Consider the following 20084-nt stretch of genomic DNA (forward strand, 5'->3'; position numbering starts at 1 on the left):
ATGTTTAACTATGTCTGACTGTTATATGTGTTGGGATTGGCTAATAGGAAGTTGGCTATTGGATGACTGTGACAAAATTTTATTAAACCTGTTATTAATGAGGGTCCTCTGAATCGGGAGATAAACGCCTTGCTCCTGGACTGGAAACCTTGCTTTATGGAGGTGATGGAGTTTTTTACTCATGCTTTTGGCCACCTGATGCGAAGAGCTGACTCATTTGAAAAGACCCTGATGCTGGGAAAGATAGAGGGCAGGAGGAGAAGGGGACAGAGGATGAGATGATTGGATGGCATCACCGACTCAAAGGACATGGGTTTGGGTGGACTCCGGCAGTTGGTGATGGACAGGGAGGCCTGGTGTACTGCAGTTCATGGGATCGCAAAGAGTCGGACACGACTGAGTGACTGAACTGAACTGAAGGTGATTGCCTGTAGGTATTGTTACAGATGGATATCCTTTTTTAAAAGAATACTTTTACTGGAGATTTATTGATTTACAATCTTGTGTTTCAGGTGCACAACAAAGTGATTCAGTTACATATATATTCAATCTTTTCCAGATTCTTTCCCTACAGGTTATTATAGAATATTGAGTAGAGTTGCCTATGCTATATAGGAGGTCCTTTTCAGCTATCTATTTTATATATTGCTGGTTTGTGTATATTCATCCCAATTTCTAATGTATCCATCCCCCATGTTTCCCCTTTAGTAATCATAAGTCTGTTTTCAGAATGTGAGAGTCTGTTTCTGTATTTTAAATAAGTACATTTGTGTCATTTTTTAAAATTAGGTAGTACCTTTGAGTGATATAATATGGTATTTGTCTTTGTCTGACTTACTTCATTCATTATGAAAATCTCTTAAGTCCATCCGGTGCTGCAAATGACATTATTTCATTCTTTTTTATGGCTGAGTATGATTCCATTGTATTTACGTATCACATTTTTATTCATGGACCTGTAGGTAGTTTCCATGTCTTGGCTATTGTAAACAGTGCTGCAGTGACCATGGGTGTGCTTGTACCTACTCGAATTATGGTTTTCTTCAGATATATGCCCAGGTAGTCTATTTTTCAAATGTTATTGGAGTACAGTTGATTTACAATATTGTGTTAATTTCAGGTATATGGCAACGTGATTCAGTTATACATATATGTACATTCATTAATTTTCAGTTTCTTTTTTCATATAGGTTATCACAGAATATTGATTAGAGTTTCCTGTGCTATGTAGGAGGTCCTTGTTGGTTATCTATTTCATATATAATGGTGTGTGTATGTTCATCCCAAGCTGCTGATTTCTCCCTCCCTCACTGCGTTTCCCCTTTAGTAACCATAAGTTTGTTTTCATCATCTGTCTTTCTGTTTTGTAAATAAGTTCATTTTATCATTTTTTAAAATTAGATTGCACATATGAGGGATATATTTGTCTTTGTCTGACTTAATTCGCTTAGTGTTATAATCCCTAGGTACACCCATGTTGCTGCAGATGGCATTCTTTCATTCTTTGTTATGGCTGAGTAATACTCCTTTGTATTTACAGACCACGTCTTTATCTACTCCTCTGTTGATGGACATTTAGGTTGCTTCCATGTCATAGGTATTGTAAATAATGCTGCAATGAACATTGGGTGCTGTACCTGTTTCGAATTATGATTTTCTCTGGATATATTCCCGGGAGTGGGATTGCTGAATATTATGGTGGTATTATTTTTTTGTCTTATTTTCCTGGAGTATAAGTGATTTACAGTGTTGTGTTAGTTTCAGGTGTATAACAAAGTGACTCAGTTATACATACACATGTATTCCTTCATTTTCAGATTCTTTTCTCATACAGTTTATTACAGAATATTGAGTAGAGTTCTCTCTGCTATACAGTAGGTCCTTTTTGGATATCTCTAGTATATATTGTTGTGTATGTGGACTTCCCGGGTGGTGCAATGGTAAAGAATCCACCTGCCAATGGAGGAGACACAAGAGAAGCACGTTCGGTCCCCTGATCGGGAAGATCCCCTAGAGTAGGAAATGGAAACTCACTCCAGTATTCTGGCCTGGAAATTCCATGGACAGAGGAGCCTGTTGGACTACAGTCCATGGAGTCACAAAGAGTCCAACACGACAGTTGTATATGTTTATCTCAAGCTCCTAATGTATCCCTCCCTCAACATTTCTCCAATGGGTATCCAAAAGTCTCTTTCTATGTTGTAAATAAGTTCATTTGTGTCATTTTTAAAAATTGGATTCCACATATGAGTGTTGTCATATGATATTTGTGTTTCTGTGTCTTACTTAGTATGACATTCCCTAGGTCCATCCATGTTGCTGAACATTGCATTATTTCTTTTTATGGCTGAGTAATATTCCATTGTACCACATCTGCATTATTCATTCTCTGTAGATGGACATTTAAGTTACTTCCATGTCTTGGCTAATGTAAATAGTGTTATAATGAAGATTGGGTGCATGTGTATTTATGAATCATAGCTTTCTCTGGATATGTGCCAGGAGTGGGATTGCTGGATCATATGGTAACTCTATTTTTAGTTTTTTCATGGAACTTCCATAACGTTCTCCATAGTGACTGTGTCAATTTGCATTCCCACTGAGAGTGCACGAGTGTTCCCTTTTTTCCACACTCTATCATTTGTTGTTTGCAGATTTGGGGATGATGACCATTCTGGCTGGTGTGAGGTGATACCTCATTGTACTTATCATTTGCATTTCTCTGATACTTAGTGATGTTGAGCATCTTTTCATATGTTTTTGGTCATCTGTATGTCTTCTTTGAAGGAATGTTTGTTTATACACTCTGCCTTTTTTTTTTTTTTTTTTGGTTTTATTTTTTTTTTCTTTTTTCTTTTTTTTTTCTATCTTTTTTTTTAAATTTTATTTTATTTTTAAACTTTACATAACTGTATTAGTTTTGCCAAATATCAAAATGAATCCACCACAGGTATTTTTTTTATGGGATTGTTTATTTGACACAGAGGTGCATGAGCTATTTATATATTTTGGAGATTATTCCGCTTTTGTTTGCTTTGTTTGCAAATATTTCCTCTCATTCTGTGAGTTGTCTTTTTGTTTTTGGTTTCTTTTGCTGTGTGGAAGCTTTTGACTTCAATTAAAGGTCACCTGTTTGTTTTTCTTTTTATTTTCATTACTCCAGGAGGTGGATCAAAAGCCCTTTTACTAAAAGAAAAAAATACTGCTGCAACTTATGTCAAACAGTGTTCTGCCTAGGTTTTTCTCTGAGAGTTTTATAGTGTCTAGCTTTATATTTCAGTCTTTGATCCATTTTGAGTTTATTTTTATGCTGTTAGAGCATGTTCTAAATTCATTATTGTACATGTAACTGTCCAGTTTTCAAGGCACCACTTATTGAAGATACTGTCTTTTTTGGTTCGCTAGTATTTTGTTCAGGATTTTTCCATCTGTGTTCTTCAGTGATATTCGCCTGTCGTTTTCTTTTCTTTTCGTTTTTTGTTTTTTTTTTTTTTCCCTGTGTGCTTCTCTGTCTGGTTTTGCTCTCAGGGTGATGGTGGCCTCATAGAATGAGCTTGGGAGTGTTCCTTCCTCTGTAATTTTTGAGCACTACAGTGGAAGAAATTGGTCAGTCAACTGCAGAGCTCAGTTTGGTCTTAGGAGTGGCCAGGAAGAGCCAAGACAGCTGACCCAATAGTAATAAATTCCATCCAGGCACCAAAACGCCCACTTTAAAGCAATAGCCTGTAAAGAGCCATGTGAAGGAAACAAAGCCTCTGATAACTACCTTTCTTAAATACCAATTAATCCAACCTTGTCAATCCTTATATAACACTCCAGTCCTATTGGTACAAAAATCTGGGACCTGGGATTATCATTTTCTACAGAAATTGAGACTCATCCTCAATTTGTGAGGATGATTTCCCACAAGCTTGAAGAATGTACAGAGAGAAATGGGGGGATTGAAGCATAAAGCATTGACCAGTTTAAAGTGGTTTTGCCTCCTTAAAACAGGTTGTTGATTAATCAAACCTTGAGTTATTTTTAGAGGCAGCACTATGCATGTGCCAAAAAGGAGCCTATGTTTCCAGGATGACTGCAGAACCAAGAGGGTTCAGTCTGTGGAACTCTCAGAGTAGGAATGTTGCCAGGGGAGAACTGTATGAAGTCCTTCAATACGGAAAATCTGGCTTCTAGCAGCATGAATAGCTTACATGAACTAATTCAAGACTAGCCAAATAGTTTCCAAGTTTGCAGTTCCCCTAACCCCTTTCATTTTACCTCAACCTCTGGGTTGAGGAGACAGATTTGAGAGCCCTACTTCCTGTCTTCTTGCTACTCCACCTTGGATTAAAGTTTTTCTCTCAAAAGCCCGTTCCATAGTATTGGCTTCTAGGTGCATCAGGCAGTGAGCCCTTGCTGGGGAACACTAGTGACTGATAGGCCTGGAATTAGATTCCTCTCTGAATTCCTCTAGATCCGACACTGTTATACTCCTCTTGCCCTAAAGCAGAACTTGTGTTCCTTAACACTCAAAAGTATCTTGGGATAAAAGTAAGAACTCTGGATATATTCCAATACACTTCTTTAGGCACAAAACCATGAAGGCTACATCAATAAATGACATGAATAAAGAAGAGAAACAGATGATAGGGACAGTAAGATCGTCTCTCAGTGCAGTGTCGGATAACCTCATTCAGAATAGCACAAAACCATCTTGGATGGCTTTTTTCCTTTAGAATTGTACTCATATCTCAAATACAGTGACTTGGGTTCTAGATCACTGCAATAAAGTGAAAATTGCCATAGAGTAAATCATTAGGAATTTGGGGGATTCCCAGTGCTTATAAAAGTTGTTAATCCTATTGTACACTTACTAGAAGATGTCTAAAATATGCACATAGCTTAATTTACAAATGTAAGACAGTTACAATAGTAACAAAGACAACTGATCAGAGCACCATAAGAAATAAAATAAGGAAAGAGATTAAAATATTTGAAGAATTAACAATATGTGGAACAGGGACCCCAAGTGAATACATAATGTTGGGAAAATGATGCAATAGACACGTTCAATGCATGGTTACCATAAACTTTCAGTTTGTAATGAAACACAGTATTTGTGACGCATGACTACATGCAGTACAATGTTTGAAAAGTATGCCTGTCAATCAATTAAAACCAGTCATGAAAAGAGACTGACTCTGGCTTTTGAAAAGAATGGAGCAGCATTTTTCTCAGGGAACACACCCCATTTTGCCCCTTGCCTTCTGTGTTATTTTACCCATCTCAGATCAAGTCTGGGACATGAAACTTTAAGGTTTGCATTAGGGACACTGCTCAAGAGTTTGCCAGAATGTGGTGCTCCCCAGGAATTTTTTAATCCAAGAGATAGACAAAATTTGGGCTTCCATAGGTGAGGACTGGAGAGACGAGCACCGCAAAATACAGGTCATTCAGAGACCTGCCCAAACTTGCTCTCAGGCCTAGAATGCCCAGACAGGACATTCCCTCTTATAAGCCTTGTAGTTCTCTGTGAGGTCAAAGTCTCATTCTAAGAAGAATGGCCTCAGTTCAGTAGAGGGAGAATCTCAGGTTGGAGGGTCAGGTCCCAGGACTGGCCAGGACCATGGTGAGGTCCCTGAGTGAAGAAAGAAGTATCACTAGACCCACAAATGAGGAGGCTTTACAGACCCCTGCCCCTATTCCTAACCCCAGAGGCTCCAGGCAGAGTTATACGGATGAGAAGCCTCTTCATTTCTATCTGGTCTCAGCGAGGGAATGGATGGAACCCCAGTTCTTAGGAGGATGGCATCTTGGCCATCACCACTGGGAAGATGAGGACCATCAGTGCTGATGAGAGGGTCTCTCCCACCAAGGAGGAAGGCTCACAGAGTGGCGCTGCCCCTGTCAAGGAGAGATGCACAGAGAAGTGCCCTGATTCCCCACTAGGGACTCGGAGAGGTGAGGGCTTCGTTTGGGGGCAGGAGGACTCAAGTCCTCAGTGGGAAGGGTCCTGGGCTCTGACAGATGGCATGGTGAGGACCCTAAGGGATGACCCAGGGACTGCTGAACACTGAACGACGGGGTCCCCACAGAGCCCCGCCCCTTCCATCATCCCTCAGAGATCGTGCACAGGGCAGCCATAGCCGAAAGTGTCTCTGCAAAACTTCCGTGCTGGTGGCGAAGAGCTCGGACTGATGTTCAGCGCGTTCATGTGGCTAAGAGTGGATTCCCAGGACTGATCTGAAGGCAAGGTGAGGACCTGAATGTGGACTCAAGGGACCATTCCCCCATCCGGTAACAAAGATAATGCCCAAAGTCTCATCTCTGTGATCTGCAGGGGATGGTTCCTACAACTCTCTTAGGCCGATTTCTTCGGTATATCTTGATCTAAGACATTCTGTAAGATAAGCGATTACTTGATTCTGTAAATGAAGGAAACATAGGCCCTAACTCCAGTCAGTGGGAGAGCGCTGAGTGCGGCCGAGGCATGGAGCAATAAAGATGGCAACACAAAGCAGCACCCATGCACTGAATTCCTGGACTTCTCCTCTGCCAAAACTCTTAAGAGGTGAAACTTTGTTTGGAGGCATGTGGACACAGTTCGGTAAAGGGAGGAGTGTCAGACTCTGAGAGATATGAAGATGGGGACTCTGAATGAGGACTGTAGAACACCCTGCCAGGCTTCCCCCCACCCGCCACAACCCCACCTCTTCTGTCAACTATCGGAGATCCTGGGTATCACAGCTTTGAGAGGTGAGGAAGAGAGGGCCCAAGCTAGTGGATGTCCCAGTGTTCCTCCAGCAATTCTTCCCACACCTAATGAAGCTGAGCCAAATTCTGTACTTTGTGGTTGAAGATAGCATTCAGTGTTCTATAAGTAGTATAGAACGGGGCATCCCAGAGGGTGCACAGTGTATAATTTCTTGGGGTTTGTGTTCTGTATGAGGAATTTAGAGATAAATCTGTGTTTTTATGTTCTTGCTACTTTTCAAAGGTTGCTCCTTAATGAAAGCTTATAATCTAAGTTTACGGATGACGTCAGTCACACTTACTGTTGTTTATCAGTCTTGAGGATAAGAATTTTTCTGTTGTGTAAAAGAAGTGGGAAAGTTTCCATCTTATTTAGTAAGCTTGTGCAAGATAACGTGGCATTACAATATGTTATTTCCTTGACAATATGAAAACACTAAGCAGTGCAATATGTGGGATCAAGAAATAGAGGGAATGTAAGATGGATGGTATTTTGTTTCCTCATCTTTTGTAGTCTGTGTTTTACAAAATTATAAATGACAGTGTATGCTTTGTTAATTCAAAAATGTAAAATTAAATTCTAAGAAATTCATCCTCATGCTCACAGGCTCATTTATTCCCTAAACAGTAATTGAGCCTCTGCTCATAGAAGACTCCATGCTAATACTTGGAGAGCTGAGAAAAAGATCTAGCCACTGACCGTAAAATTACAGAGTCGAGAAGCAGCTGTCATGTAAAGGAAATGGTGACATGACAGCAGTCAAATGTGAATTCCCTGATGCAAGGTAGTGGTGGGCCTCGGGAAAGTAAAAGTCTTCTGGTGGGATGTAATTATAAGTTGAGTGCATGGTGGGCTGGATGAGGCTGTGGCAATCGTGACCAGGGACCAGGTTCTCACACGGTGAGCTGCATAGTTTAAAGACAAAGCCTGGGATGGGAAACTGCCCTTAACAGTTACAGGCACACTTCACTCTGTTGCACGTTGCTTTATTGTATTTCACAGGTACTGCTTTTCTTTTCTTTGTTCTTTTCTTTACCAAATTAAAAGTTTGTGTTAGTCAACCTTGCTTCCAGCAAGTCTTTCGGCTCCATGTTTCCATCACCTTTGCTGACTTCATGTCTGTGTGTCATGTTTTGATAACTCTTGCAGTGTTTACACCCTCAGGAGCAAAAATGATGGACTCAGTGAAGGCTCACATAATGGTTAGCATCTTTTTTCTTTTAGCAAATAGGTGTTTTTATTTAAGATATCTATATTGTTCTGAGGCATAATGCTATTGCCCACTTAATAACCTATAGTACAGTATAAACATAAATTTTATGAAAGCACTGGGAAACCAAAAAATTCGTATGACTCAATTGTGATGTGGACTTTCCTTTCGGGGTTGAGACCCAAACCTGCAGTATTTTCTGAATCTCCCTGTGCTTTGGGATTGTGAGTAAATCAGAGAGACATCATGTGAAACTGGCATGGAATGTGTCCTGTGCTCTTATTCCAGTACAGGAAACCCCTGTGGAGATTAGATGGTTTATTCAAGTTGTCTTATGTCTATGGAGTTTCCCAGAAATCAGGGTGGCACTCCCATGAGGTGGGATGATGCTTTGAAGCCACTGGACTGGCACACTCTGCCCTTCGGGTGGGGGAGCCAGAGCCCACACCACTAAAAAAATAATAATAATTGAAATCAAGTTATCTTGACTGTAATGTGGCGAACAATAGGGAAGGAATAGACACTTGTAGGTGGTTAAATGAATGAAAGAGGGAGTGGTTTATAAAAAAGGGCAAGTGAGAGATAGGTAAGTTTGGGGCCCTTGAAATATTTAGGAGCTTTGTGTAACATCCACTGAGGATATCTACCTCATGGTGACCTTCAGTGTTATACTCTTAACTGGGATATGCTAGTTTTCCTTGCTAACCAGGATTTTTATGATAGAGGGTTCTCTGCCCTGCTGCTGCTGCTGTTGCTTCAGTCGTGTCTGACTCTGTGCCACCCCATAGATGGCAGCCCACCAGGCTTCCACGTTCCTGGGATTCTCCAGGCAAGAACACTGGAGTGGGTTGCCATTTCCTCCTCCAATTCATGAAAGTGAAAAGTGAAAGTGTAGTTGCTCAGTAGTGTCCGGCTCTAGCGACCCGATGGACCACAACCTACCAGGCTCCTCCATCCTTGGGATTTCCCAGGCAAAAGTACTGGAGTGGGGTGCCATTGCCTTCTGCAGTTGCCATGGCAGATCCTTGTAAAGGTCAAAAGAGATGTCCTCATATCCTTCTCAGGGGTAACAGAAAAGTGATGAGCTTGATTTGAGATGGAGGTCTCAGGTCAGCAGAGAGGGAACTCTGAGGCCTTCACCTGAGTCAGATTTAGGGTATGGAGTCAGCACCCCCAGTGGGATCACCATCATATGCATTCTCAACCTGCCTGATGCAGTTGTCACTCATGGCATGACAGGTGTGGTCAAGCAAGCCACCCTCACATCCTTTTGGATCTCAGGAAGTGAGAGCCTTTCTCTGCAGAAATGTTCTCAGATCCACAAAGAGGGGAGCCTCGGGTCCTGCCTGCTTCCAAATCAAGCTAACTGAGGATTGAGGGGCTCATATACTTTTGGATAGAGGGGTAAGAGGGCCTGGCCCTGCACTCAAGACTGAGATCCTGAGAGAAGGTTGTGGGACTGAGCCACCACCCCAGGCCCCAAAGATTTTTTTAAGTTTACTTTTTTAAAGCAGTTTTAGATTGACAGCAAAATGGAGCAGAAAGTACAGAGAGTTCCCATATGTGTTCTTCCTGGACACGTGTACAGCCTCCCGCACTATCAGTGTCCCCCAGTAGAGTGGGCTGTTTGCTACAATCTAGGAAGCTACTTTAGCAAACAGTCCTGACCTAGCACACTTACTTGCTTACTTGAATTATCTTCATTCTTGGTATTGTACCCACTGTGAATATAGATAAATGGATGATGACTTGTATCCAGCCTTATGGGCTTCCCTCGTGAGTCAGCGGTAAAGAATCCACCTGCCCATGCAGGAGACACGGGTTCAATCCCTAGATGGGAAGATCCCCTGGAGAAGAAAGAGGCAACTCACCCCAGTGTTCTTGCCTGAGAAATCACATAAACAGAGGAGCCTGGCAGGCTACAATCTGTGAGGTCGCAAAGAATCGGACATGACTGAGCAACTAAATAACAGCATCCACTCCTATAGGGTCATACAAAGCAGTTTCACAACAGTAAAACCTCTCTGTGCTCTGTTCATCCCTCCCTCTGCCCATCCCCACTGCGTTCTAGGCAACCATTGGTCTTTTTACTGTTTCTATAGTTCTGCTTTTTCCAGGAGTCATATAGTTGGAATCATGCAGTGTGGAGCCTTTTCACATTAGTTTCTTTCACTTAGTAATACACATCTAAGTTTCCTCCATGTCTCTTCAGGGTTTGGAAACTTATTCATTTTTCGCACTGAACAGTATTCCATTACTTATCCTGTTAGCTGCTAAAGGACCCCATTGTTGCTTTTTTTAAGTTTTGGAAAATATGAGCTAAGCTGCTATAAAGTACTGCATGCAGGTTTTGTGTGGATGTAAGTTTCCAGCTCGTCTGGCTAAACACCAAGGAGCATGACCACTAGATCGTAGGGTAAGAGTATGTTTGTTGTTTAGTCACTCAGTCATGTCCGACTCTTTGTAACCTCATGGACTATAGCCCACCAGGCTCCTCTATCCATGGGATTTCCCAGGCACGAATACTGGAGTGGGTTACCATTTCCTTTTCCAGGGAATCTTCCCAACTCAGGGATTGAACCCATGTCTCCTGCAATGCAGATGGATTCTTTACCATTGAGCCACTTTGGAAGCCGAAGAATATGTTCAGTTTGTTAAAAAAAAAAAGAAATTTATTAAGGTATGATTGACATATAATAACCTGTACATATTTAATGTATACAGATTGATGAGTTTGGAGTTAAGTCTACTGTGAAACTACCAACGCAGTTTATGCCATAAACATATCCATTACCTCCAAAATTTCCCTCTCACTCTTTTTAAAGTTTATTTTTAATTGGAGTATAATTGCTTTACAATATTGTGTTGGTTTCTGTCATACATCAACACGAATCAGCCATAGGTATTCATATTTCCCCTTCCACTTGAACCTCCCTCCCACCTCCCACTCCTTCCCACCCCTCTTGGTTATCACAGAGCAGTGGTTTGAGCCCTACATCTGTGTCTCCATTCCTGACCTGCAAATACATTCATCAGTACCATATCTCAAGATTCCATATGTTTATATCAGCATACGATATTTATATTTCTCTTTCTGACTTACTTCACTCTGTACAATTGGCTCTAGGTTCATCCAGCACATTAGAACTGAGTCAAATGTGTTCCTTTTTATTGGTTAGTAGTTTTCTGTTGTATATATATGTACCACAGCTTCTTTATCTATTCATCTATCAATGGACATCTAAGTGGCTTCCATGTCCTAGCTATTGTACATGTATCTTATTCAGTTATGGCTTCTTAAGGGTATATGCCCAATAGTGGCATGGTAAGATCATATGGTAATTTTATTCCTAATTTTTAAGGAATTTCTATACTGTTCTCCATAGTGGCTGTATCAATTTACATTCCCACCAACAATGCAAGAATGTTCTCTTTTCTGTACACACTCTCCAGCATTTATTGTTTGTAGCTTTTTTGATCATGGCCATTCTAAGAGTTGCCTTCTCACCCTTTATGTTTTCTGTGTGTGATAAGAACACTTGCCATAGTATTTGCCCTCTTAGAGAGTGTACAATATAGTATTCTTAACTATAAGCTCTATATTATATAGTTGTTTCCTAGAACATATTCATTTTGTATAATTAAACTTTGTAACTTTTGATTAATACTGAGAATTGGAATACTGTCTGCCATATCAGTGAATAAACATTGTCAGTTATCAACAGTTGCAGCCCCACAGATGGTGAGCCTTGAGGGAACACAAGATGTAAAACTATGGGATACAGATAGGTGAGGTGTATATCAGAGGAATGATTTCAGTGAGCCCAGATTCTTGCATCTTCCCATACAAGGAAAAGCACTAAAGTCCTTAACTTGGGTTATCTGGTTTTCCTTCATTTATGATAATCTTTTGATATTCAGACTACCCGCCCTTTGTTGCAAAACTTCTATATGACCTGGCTCCTCCTCTCCCGCCCTGGCTGGAGCAGTTTGAACTCTCAGGGTTACTCGAGATGCTGCCTCCTGGGTAGAAGTCCTAAACGTTTCTACCAAATACAACATAACTGTCAACTTTTAGGTTGTGAATGTTTTTTAAGTCTACAGTTCCTTCCCATCCACCCTCCCATAGCCTCCGGCAACCACCACTCTATTCTCTGCTTCTTTGACTTTGACCAATTTAGATTGCTCATATAAATGTCATGTAGTATTTGTCCTTCTGTGTCTGGCTTATTTCACTGTAGCATAAAGTCCTCTAGTTATATTCATGCTGTCATAACTGGAGAGGTTAGCTTCTTTTTAAGGCTGAATGATATTCCATTGTATGTATATTTTATATCTTCTTTATCCATTCATCTGTCCCTTGACACTTAGGCTACTTCCCTTTCTTGGATATTGTGAGTAGTGCTGCAGTGAACATGGGAGTGCAGAGTTCTCTTCAAGGTCCTGATTTCAATTCCTTTGGATAGTAGTGGAATTGCAGAGAATATTATGTGTTATTTTATTTTTTGAGGAACCTCAATACTGTTTTCCATAGTGGGTGTACCAATTTACATTCCTACCAGCAGTGTTGAATATGTATATTTTACTAAGAAACTTGCAGACCGTCTTCAAAGCAGTTCTACCATTTTCCATCACCACCACCAAGTAATGAGAATTCTTGTTGATTCATATCCTTACCACCATTTGGTGTTGTCAGTCCTTTGAATGCTGGCCATTCCAAATGACATGTTGTGATATCTGCTTGTTTTTTTCTTTCTTTTTTTTTTTTTAATTTGCAGTTCCCTAATGGTATATGATGTGGAGCATCTTTTCATATGCTTGTTGCCATCTGTGTATCTTCCTTGGGGAGGATCTATTCATATCTTTTGTACATATTTTATTAGATGTTAGTTTTCTTCTTATTAATTTTAAGAGTTCTTTGTATATTTTAGGTTAGAGTCTTCATCAGATATGTCTTTTGCTAATATTTTCTCCCAGACTATGGCTCATCACTTGATCTCTTGATGGTATATTTTCACAGAGCAGACGTTTAAAGGGAATGAAATCTAGCTCATCAATTATTTCTTTCATGGATCCCCATCACTCTTTCCTATGATGGTGTTTTGTTGATTGATTGATTGCTATGTGAAACATATTTTTTTTAATATAAATTTATTTATTTTAATTGGAGGCTAATTACTTTACAATATCGTAGTGGTTTTGCCATACATTGACATGATAAGCCATGGGTATACATGTGTTGGCCATCCTGAGCCCCCCTCCCACCTCCCTCCCCATCCCATCCCTCTGGGTCATCCCAGTGCACCAGTCCTGAGCACCCTGTCCCATCCATCGAACCTGTACCGGCGATCTGTTTCACATATGATAATATACATGTTTCAATGCCATTCTCCCAAATCATCCCACCTTCGCCCTCTCCCACAGAGTCCAAAAGACTGTTCTGTACATCTGTGTCTCATTTGCTGTCTCACATATAGGGTTATCATTACCATCTTTCTAAATTCCATATATATGCATTAGTATACTGTATTGGTGAAGGCAATGGCAACCCACTCCAGTACTCTTGCCTGGAAAATCCCATGGACGGAGGAGAGTGGTAGGCTGCAGTCCATGGGGTCGCTAAGAGTTGGACAGGACTTCACTTTCACTTTTCACTTTCATGCACTGGAGAAGGAAATGGCAACCCACTCCAGTGTTCTTGCCTGGAGAATCCCAGGGACAGGGGAGCCTGCTGGGCTGCCATGGGGTGGCACAGATTCGGACACTACTGAAGCGACTTAGCAGCAGTAGCTGCATACTGTATTGGTGTATTTCTTTCTGGCTTACTTTACTCTGTATAATAGGCTCCAGTTTCATCCACCTCATTAGAACTGATTCAAATGTATTCTTTTTAATGGGTGAGTCACATTCCATTGTGTATATGTACCACAGCTTTCTTATCCATTCATCTGCTGATGGACATCTAGGTTGCTTCCATGTCCTGGCTATTGTAAACAGTGCTGCAATGAGCATTGCAGTACACATGTCTCTTTCAATTCTTGTTTCCTTGATGTGTATGCGCAGCAGTGGGATTGCTGGGTCATATGGCAGTTCTATTTCCAGTTTTTTAAGGAATCTCCACACTGTTCTCCATAGTGGCTGTACTAGTTTGCATTCCCACCAACAGTGTAAGAGGGTTCCCTTTTCTCCACACCCTCTCCAGCATTTATTGCTTGTAGACTTTTGGATAGCAGCCATTCTGACTGGCGTGACATGGTACCTCATTGGGGTGTTGATTTGCATTTCTCTGATAATGAGGGATGTTGAGCATCTTGTCATGTGTTTGTTAGCCATCTGTATGTCTTCTTTGGAGAAATGTCTGTTTAGTTCTTTGGCCCATTTTTTGATTGGGTCCTTTATTTTTCTGGAATTGAACTGCTGCAGGAGTTGCTTGTATATTTTTGAGATTAATTCTTTGTCAGTGGCTTCGTTTACTATTATTTTCTCCCATTGTGAAGGCTGTCTTTTGACCTTGCTTAAAATTTCCTTTGTTGTGCAAAAGCTTTTAAGTTTTAATTAGGTCCCATTTGTTTATTTTGCTTTTATTTCCAGTACTCTGGGAGGTGGGTCATAGAGTATCCTGCTGTGATTTATGTCGCAGAGTGTTTTGACTATGTTTTCCTCTAAGAGTTTTACAGTTTCTGGTCTTACATTTAGATTTTTAATCCATTTTGAGTTTATTTTTGTGTATGGTGTTAGAAAGTGTGTTAGTTTCATTCTTTTACAAGTGGTTGGGCAGTTTTCCCAGCACCACTTTTTATTAAAGAGATTGTCTTTTCTCCATTGTATATTCTTGCCTCCTTTGTCAAATATAAGGTGTCCATAGGTGCATGGATTTATCTCTGGGCTTCCTATTTTGATCCATTGATCTATATTTCTGTCTTTGTGCCACTACCATACTGTCTGGATGACTGGCTTTGCAGTAGAGCCTGAAGTCAGGCAGGTTGATTCCTCCAGTTCCATTTTTTTTTTCTCAAGATTGCTTTGGCTATTCGAGGTTTTTTGTATTTCCATACAAATTGTGAAATTCTTTGTTCTAGTTTTGGGAAAATACTGTTGGTAGCTTGATAGGGATTGCATTGAATCTATAAATTGTTTTGGGTAGTATAATCATTTTCACTATATTGATTCTTCCAAACCACGAACATGGTATATTTCTCCATCTGTGCGTGTCCCGTCTGATTTCTTTCACCAGTGTTTTATAGTATTCTATCTATAGGTCTTTTATTTCTTTAGGTAAATATATTCCTAAGTGTTTTATTCTTTTCATTGCAATGGTAAAAGGAAGTATTCCCTTAATTTCTCTTTCTGTTTTCTCATTGTTAAGATCAGATCAGATCAGATCAGTCGCTCAGTCATGTCTGACTCTTCGTGACCCCCTGAATCACAGCACGCCAGGTCTCCCTGTCCATCACCAACTCCCGGAGTTCACTCAGACTCATGTCCATCGAGTCAGTGATGCCATGCAGCCATCTCATCCTCTGTCGACCCCTTCTCCTTCTGCCCCCAATCCCTCCCAGCATCAGAGTATTTTCCAATGAGTCAACTCTTCGCATGAGGTGGACAAAGTACTGGAGTTTCAGCTTTGGAATCATTCCTTCCAAAGAAATCCCAGGGCTGATCTCCTTTAGAATGGACTGGTTGAATCTCCTTGCAGTCCAAGGGACTCTCAAGAGTCTTCTCCAACACCACAGTTCAAAAGCATCAATTCTTTGGCACTCAGCCTTCTTCACAATCCAACTCTCACATCCATACATGACCACAGGAAAAACCATAGCCTTGACTAGACGGACCTTTGTTGGCAAAGTAATGTCTCTGCTTTTGAATATGCTATCTAGGTTGGTCATAACTTTTCTTCCAAGGAATAAGCGTCTTTTAATTTCATGGTTGCAGTCACCATCTGCAGTGATTTTGGAGCCCAGAAAAATAAAGTCTGACACTGTTTCCACTGTTTCCCCATCTATTTCCTGTGAAGTGATGGGACCGGATGCCATGATCTTCATTTTCTGAATGTTGAGCTTTAAGCCAACTTTTTCACTCTCCTTTTTCACCTTCATCAAGAGGCTTTTTAGTTCCTCTTCACTTTCTGCCATAAGGTTGGTGTCATCTGCATATCTGAGGTTATTGATATTTCTCCTGGCAATCTTGATTCCAGCTTGTGTTTCTTCCAGTCCAGCGTTTCTCATGATGTACTCTGCATATATGTTAAGTAACAGGGTGACAATATACAGCCTTGACGTACTCCTTTTCCTTTTTGGAACCAGTCTGTTGTTTCATGTCCAGTTCTAACTATTGCTTCCTGACGTGCATACAAATTTCTCAAGAGGCAGGTCAGGTGGTCTGGTATTCCCATCTCTTGAAGAATTTTCCACAGTTTATTGTGATCCACACAGTCAAAGGCTTTGGCATAGTCAATAAAGCAGAAATAGATGTTTTTCTGGAACTCTCTTGCTTGTTCCATGATCCAGCAGATGTTGGCAATTTGATCCCAGGTTCCTCTGCCTTTTCTAAAACCAGCTTGAACATCAGGAAGTTCACAGTTCATGTATTGCTGAAGCCTGGCCTGGAGAATTTTGAGCATTACTTTACTAGCATGTGAGATGAGTGCAATTGTGCGGTAGTTTGAGCATTCTTTGGCATTGCCTTTCTTTGGGATTGGAATGAAAACTGACCTTTTCCAGTCCTGTGGCCGCTGCTGAGTTTTCCAAATTTGCTGGCATAGTGAGTGCAGCACTTTCACAGCATCATCTTTCAGGATTTGGAATAGCTCAACTGGAATTCCATTGCCTCCACTAGCTCTGTTCGTAGTGATGCTTTCTAAGGCCCACTTGACTTCACATTCCAGGATGTCTGGCTCTAGGTCAGTGATCACACCATCGTGATTATCTGGGACATGAAGATCTTTTTTGTACAGTTCTTCTGTGTATTCTTGCCATCTCTTCTTAATATCTTCTGCTTCTGTTAGGTCCATACCATTTCTGTCCTTTATCGAGCCCATCTTTGCATGAAATGTACCTTTGGTATCTCTGATTTTCTTGAAGAGATCTCTAGTCTTTCCCATTCTGTTGTTTTCCTCTATTTCTTTGCATTGCTTACTGAAGAAGGCTTTCTTATCTCTTCTTGCTATTGTTTGGAACTCTGCATTCAGATGCTTATATCTTTCCTTTTCTCCTTTGCTTTTCACTTTTCTTCTTTTCACAGCTATTTGTAAGGCCTCCCCAGACAGCCATTTTGCTTTTTTTGCATTTCTTTTCCATGGGGATGGTCTTGATCCCTGTCTCCTGTACAATGTCACGAACCCCATTCCATAGTTCATCAGGCACTCTATCTATCAGATCTAGGCCCTTAAATCTATTTCTCACTTCCACTGTATAATCATAAGGGATTTGATTTAGGTCATACCTGAATGGTCTAGTGGTTTTCCCTACTTTCTTCAATTTAAGTCTGAATTTGGCAATAATAAGTTCATGGTCTGAGCCACAGTCAGCTCCTGGTCTTGTTTTTGCTGACTGTATAGAGCTTCTGCATCTTTGGCTGCAAAGAATATAATCAATCTGATTTCAGTGTTGACCATCTGGTGATGTCCATGTATAGAGTCTTCTCTTGTGTTGTTGGAAGAGGGTGTTTGTTATGACCAGTGCATTTTCTTGGCAAAACTCTATTAGTCTTTGCCCTGCTTCATTCCGTATTCTAAGGCCAAATTTGCCTGTTACTCCAGGTGTTTCTTGACTTCCTACTTTTGCATTCCAGTCCCCTGTAATGAAAAGGACATCTTTTTTGGGTGTTAGTTCTAAAAGGTCTTGTAGGTCTTCATAGAACTGTTCAACTTCAGCTTCTTCAGCGTTACTGGTTGGGGCATAGACTTGGATTACTATGATATTGAATGGTTTGCCTTGAAAATGAACAGAGATCATGCTGTCGTTTTTGAGATTGCATCCAAGTACTGCATTTCGGACTCTTTTGTTGACCATGATGGCTACTCCATTTCTTCTGAGGGATTCCTGCCCGCAGTAGTAGATATCATGGTCATCTGAGTTAAATTCACCCATTCCAGTCCATTTCAGTTCGCTGATTCTCATTGTTAGTGTATAGGAATTCAAGGGATTTCTGTGTGTTAATTCTATATCCTGCAACTTTACTATATTCATTGATTAGCTCTAGTAATTTTCTGGTGAAGTCTTTATGGTTTCCTATGTAGAGGATCATGTCATCTGCAAACAGTTAGAGTTTTACTTCTTCTTTTCCAATCTGTATTCCTTTTAGTTCTTTTTCTGCTCTGATTGCTGTGGCCAAAACTTCCAAAACTATGTTGAATAGTATTGGTAAGAGTATTTGTCTTTCATGTTGCAGTGCTCCTATGTTGGGTGCATATATATTTATAATTGTTATATCTTCTTCTTGGACTGATCCTTTGATCATTATGTAGTGTCCTTCTTTGTCTCTTTTCACAGCCTTTAAAGTCTATTTTATCTGATACGAGTATTGCTACTCCTGCTTTCTTTTGGTCTCTATTTGTGTGGAATATCTTTTTCCAGCCCTTCTCTTTCAGTCTGTATGTGTCCCTTGTTTCGAGGTGGGCCTCTTGTAGACAACATATGTAGGGGTCTTGTTTTTGTATCCATTCAGCCAGTCTTTGTCTTTTGGTTGGGGTATTCAGTCCATTTACATTTAAGGTAATTATTGACAAGTATGATCCCGTTGCCATTTACTTTGTTGTTTTGGGTTCGAGTTTATACACCCATTCTGTGTTTCCTGCCTAGAGAAGATACTTTAGCAGTTGTTGGAGAGCTAGTTTGGTGGTGCTGAATTCTCTCGGCTTTTGCTTGTCTGTAAAGCTTGTGATTTCTCCTTCATATTTGAATGATATCCTTGCTGGATACAGTAATCTGGGCTGTAGGTTTTTCACTTTCATCACTTTAAATATATCCTGCCATTCCCTTCTGGCCTGAAGAGTTTCTATTGAAAGATCAGCTGTTATCCTTATGGGAATCCCCTTGTGTGTTATTTGTTGTTTTTCCCTTGCTGCTTTTAATATTTGTTTTTTTGTGTTTGATCTTTGTTAATGTGATTAATATGTGTCTTGGGGTGTTTCGCCTTGGGTTTATCCTGTGTGGGACTCTCTGGGTTTCTTGGACTTGGGTGACTATTTCCTTCCCCATTTTAGGGAAGTTTTCAGCTATTTGCTCCTCAAGTATTTTCTCATGGTCTTTCTTTTTGTCTTCTTCTTGTGGGATGCCTATGATTCTAATGTTGGGGCGTTTAACATTGTCCCAGAGGTCTCTGAGGTTGTCCTCATTTCTTTTTTCTTTTTTCTTCTCTGTTTCATTTATTTCTACCATTCTATCCTCTACCTCACTTATCCTATCCTCAGTCTCCATTATTCTAGTGTTGGTTCCATCCAGAGTGTTTTTTATCTCATTTATTGCATTATTCATTATATATTGACTCTTTTTTATTTCTTTGATGTCCTTGTTAAACATTTTTTGCATCTTCTCAATCCTTGTCTCCAGGCTATTTATCTGTAACTCCATTTTGTTTTCAAGATTTTGGGTCATTTTCACTATCTTTATTCAGAATTCGTTATCAGGTAGATTCCCTATCACTTCATCTTTTGTTTGGTGTGGTGGGCATTCATTCTGTTCCTTTACCTGCTGAGTATTTCTCTGCCTTTTCATCTTGTTTATATTGCTGTGTTTGGGGTGGCCTTTATGTATTCTGGAAGTTTGTGGTTCCTCTTTATTGTGGAGGTTCTTCTCTGTGGGTAGAGTTGGACGGGTGGCTTGTCAAGGTTTCCTGGTTAGGGAAGCTTGTGTTGGTGTTCTGGTGGGTGGGGCTGGATTTCTTCTCTCTGGAGTGCAATGAAGTGTCCAGTAGTGAGTTTTGAGATATCTATGGGTTTAGTGTGACTTTGAGCAGCCTGTATATTGAAACTCAGGGCTATGTTCCTGTGTTGCTGGAGAATTAGCGTGGTATGTCTTGCTCTGGAACTTGTTGGCCTTTGGGTGGTGCTTGGCTTCAGTGTAGGTATGGAGGCTTTTGATGAGCTCCTATCCTTTAATGTTCCCTGGAGTCAGGAGTTCTCTGGTGTTCTCAGGTCTT

At 40.5% G+C, this 20084-nt stretch overlaps 2 protein-coding genes across 4 annotated transcripts in view; both read left to right on the forward strand.

The window, feature by feature from the left end:
• Positions 1-20084, forward strand: part of LOC112582243 (melanoma-associated antigen B3) — a 48364-nt gene that overhangs the window by 864 nt on the left and 27416 nt on the right. The window lies entirely within an intron of this gene.
• Positions 3170-20084, forward strand: part of LOC112582139 (melanoma-associated antigen B2) — a 119099-nt gene continuing 102184 nt past the window's right edge. The window contains exon 1 of one of the 2 annotated variants that reach the window (XM_045164574.1): positions 3170-3224. The gene's annotated coding sequence lies outside the window, so the exon portion shown is untranslated. The remainder of the gene's footprint in view (positions 3225-20084) is intronic. The other variant, XM_045164572.1, reaches the window with a different exon arrangement.

The sequence above is a fragment of the Bubalus bubalis genome, chromosome X, assembly GCF_019923935.1.
Source record: "Bubalus bubalis isolate 160015118507 breed Murrah chromosome X, NDDB_SH_1, whole genome shotgun sequence".
NCBI classification, from domain to species: domain Eukaryota; kingdom Metazoa; phylum Chordata; class Mammalia; order Artiodactyla; family Bovidae; genus Bubalus; species Bubalus bubalis.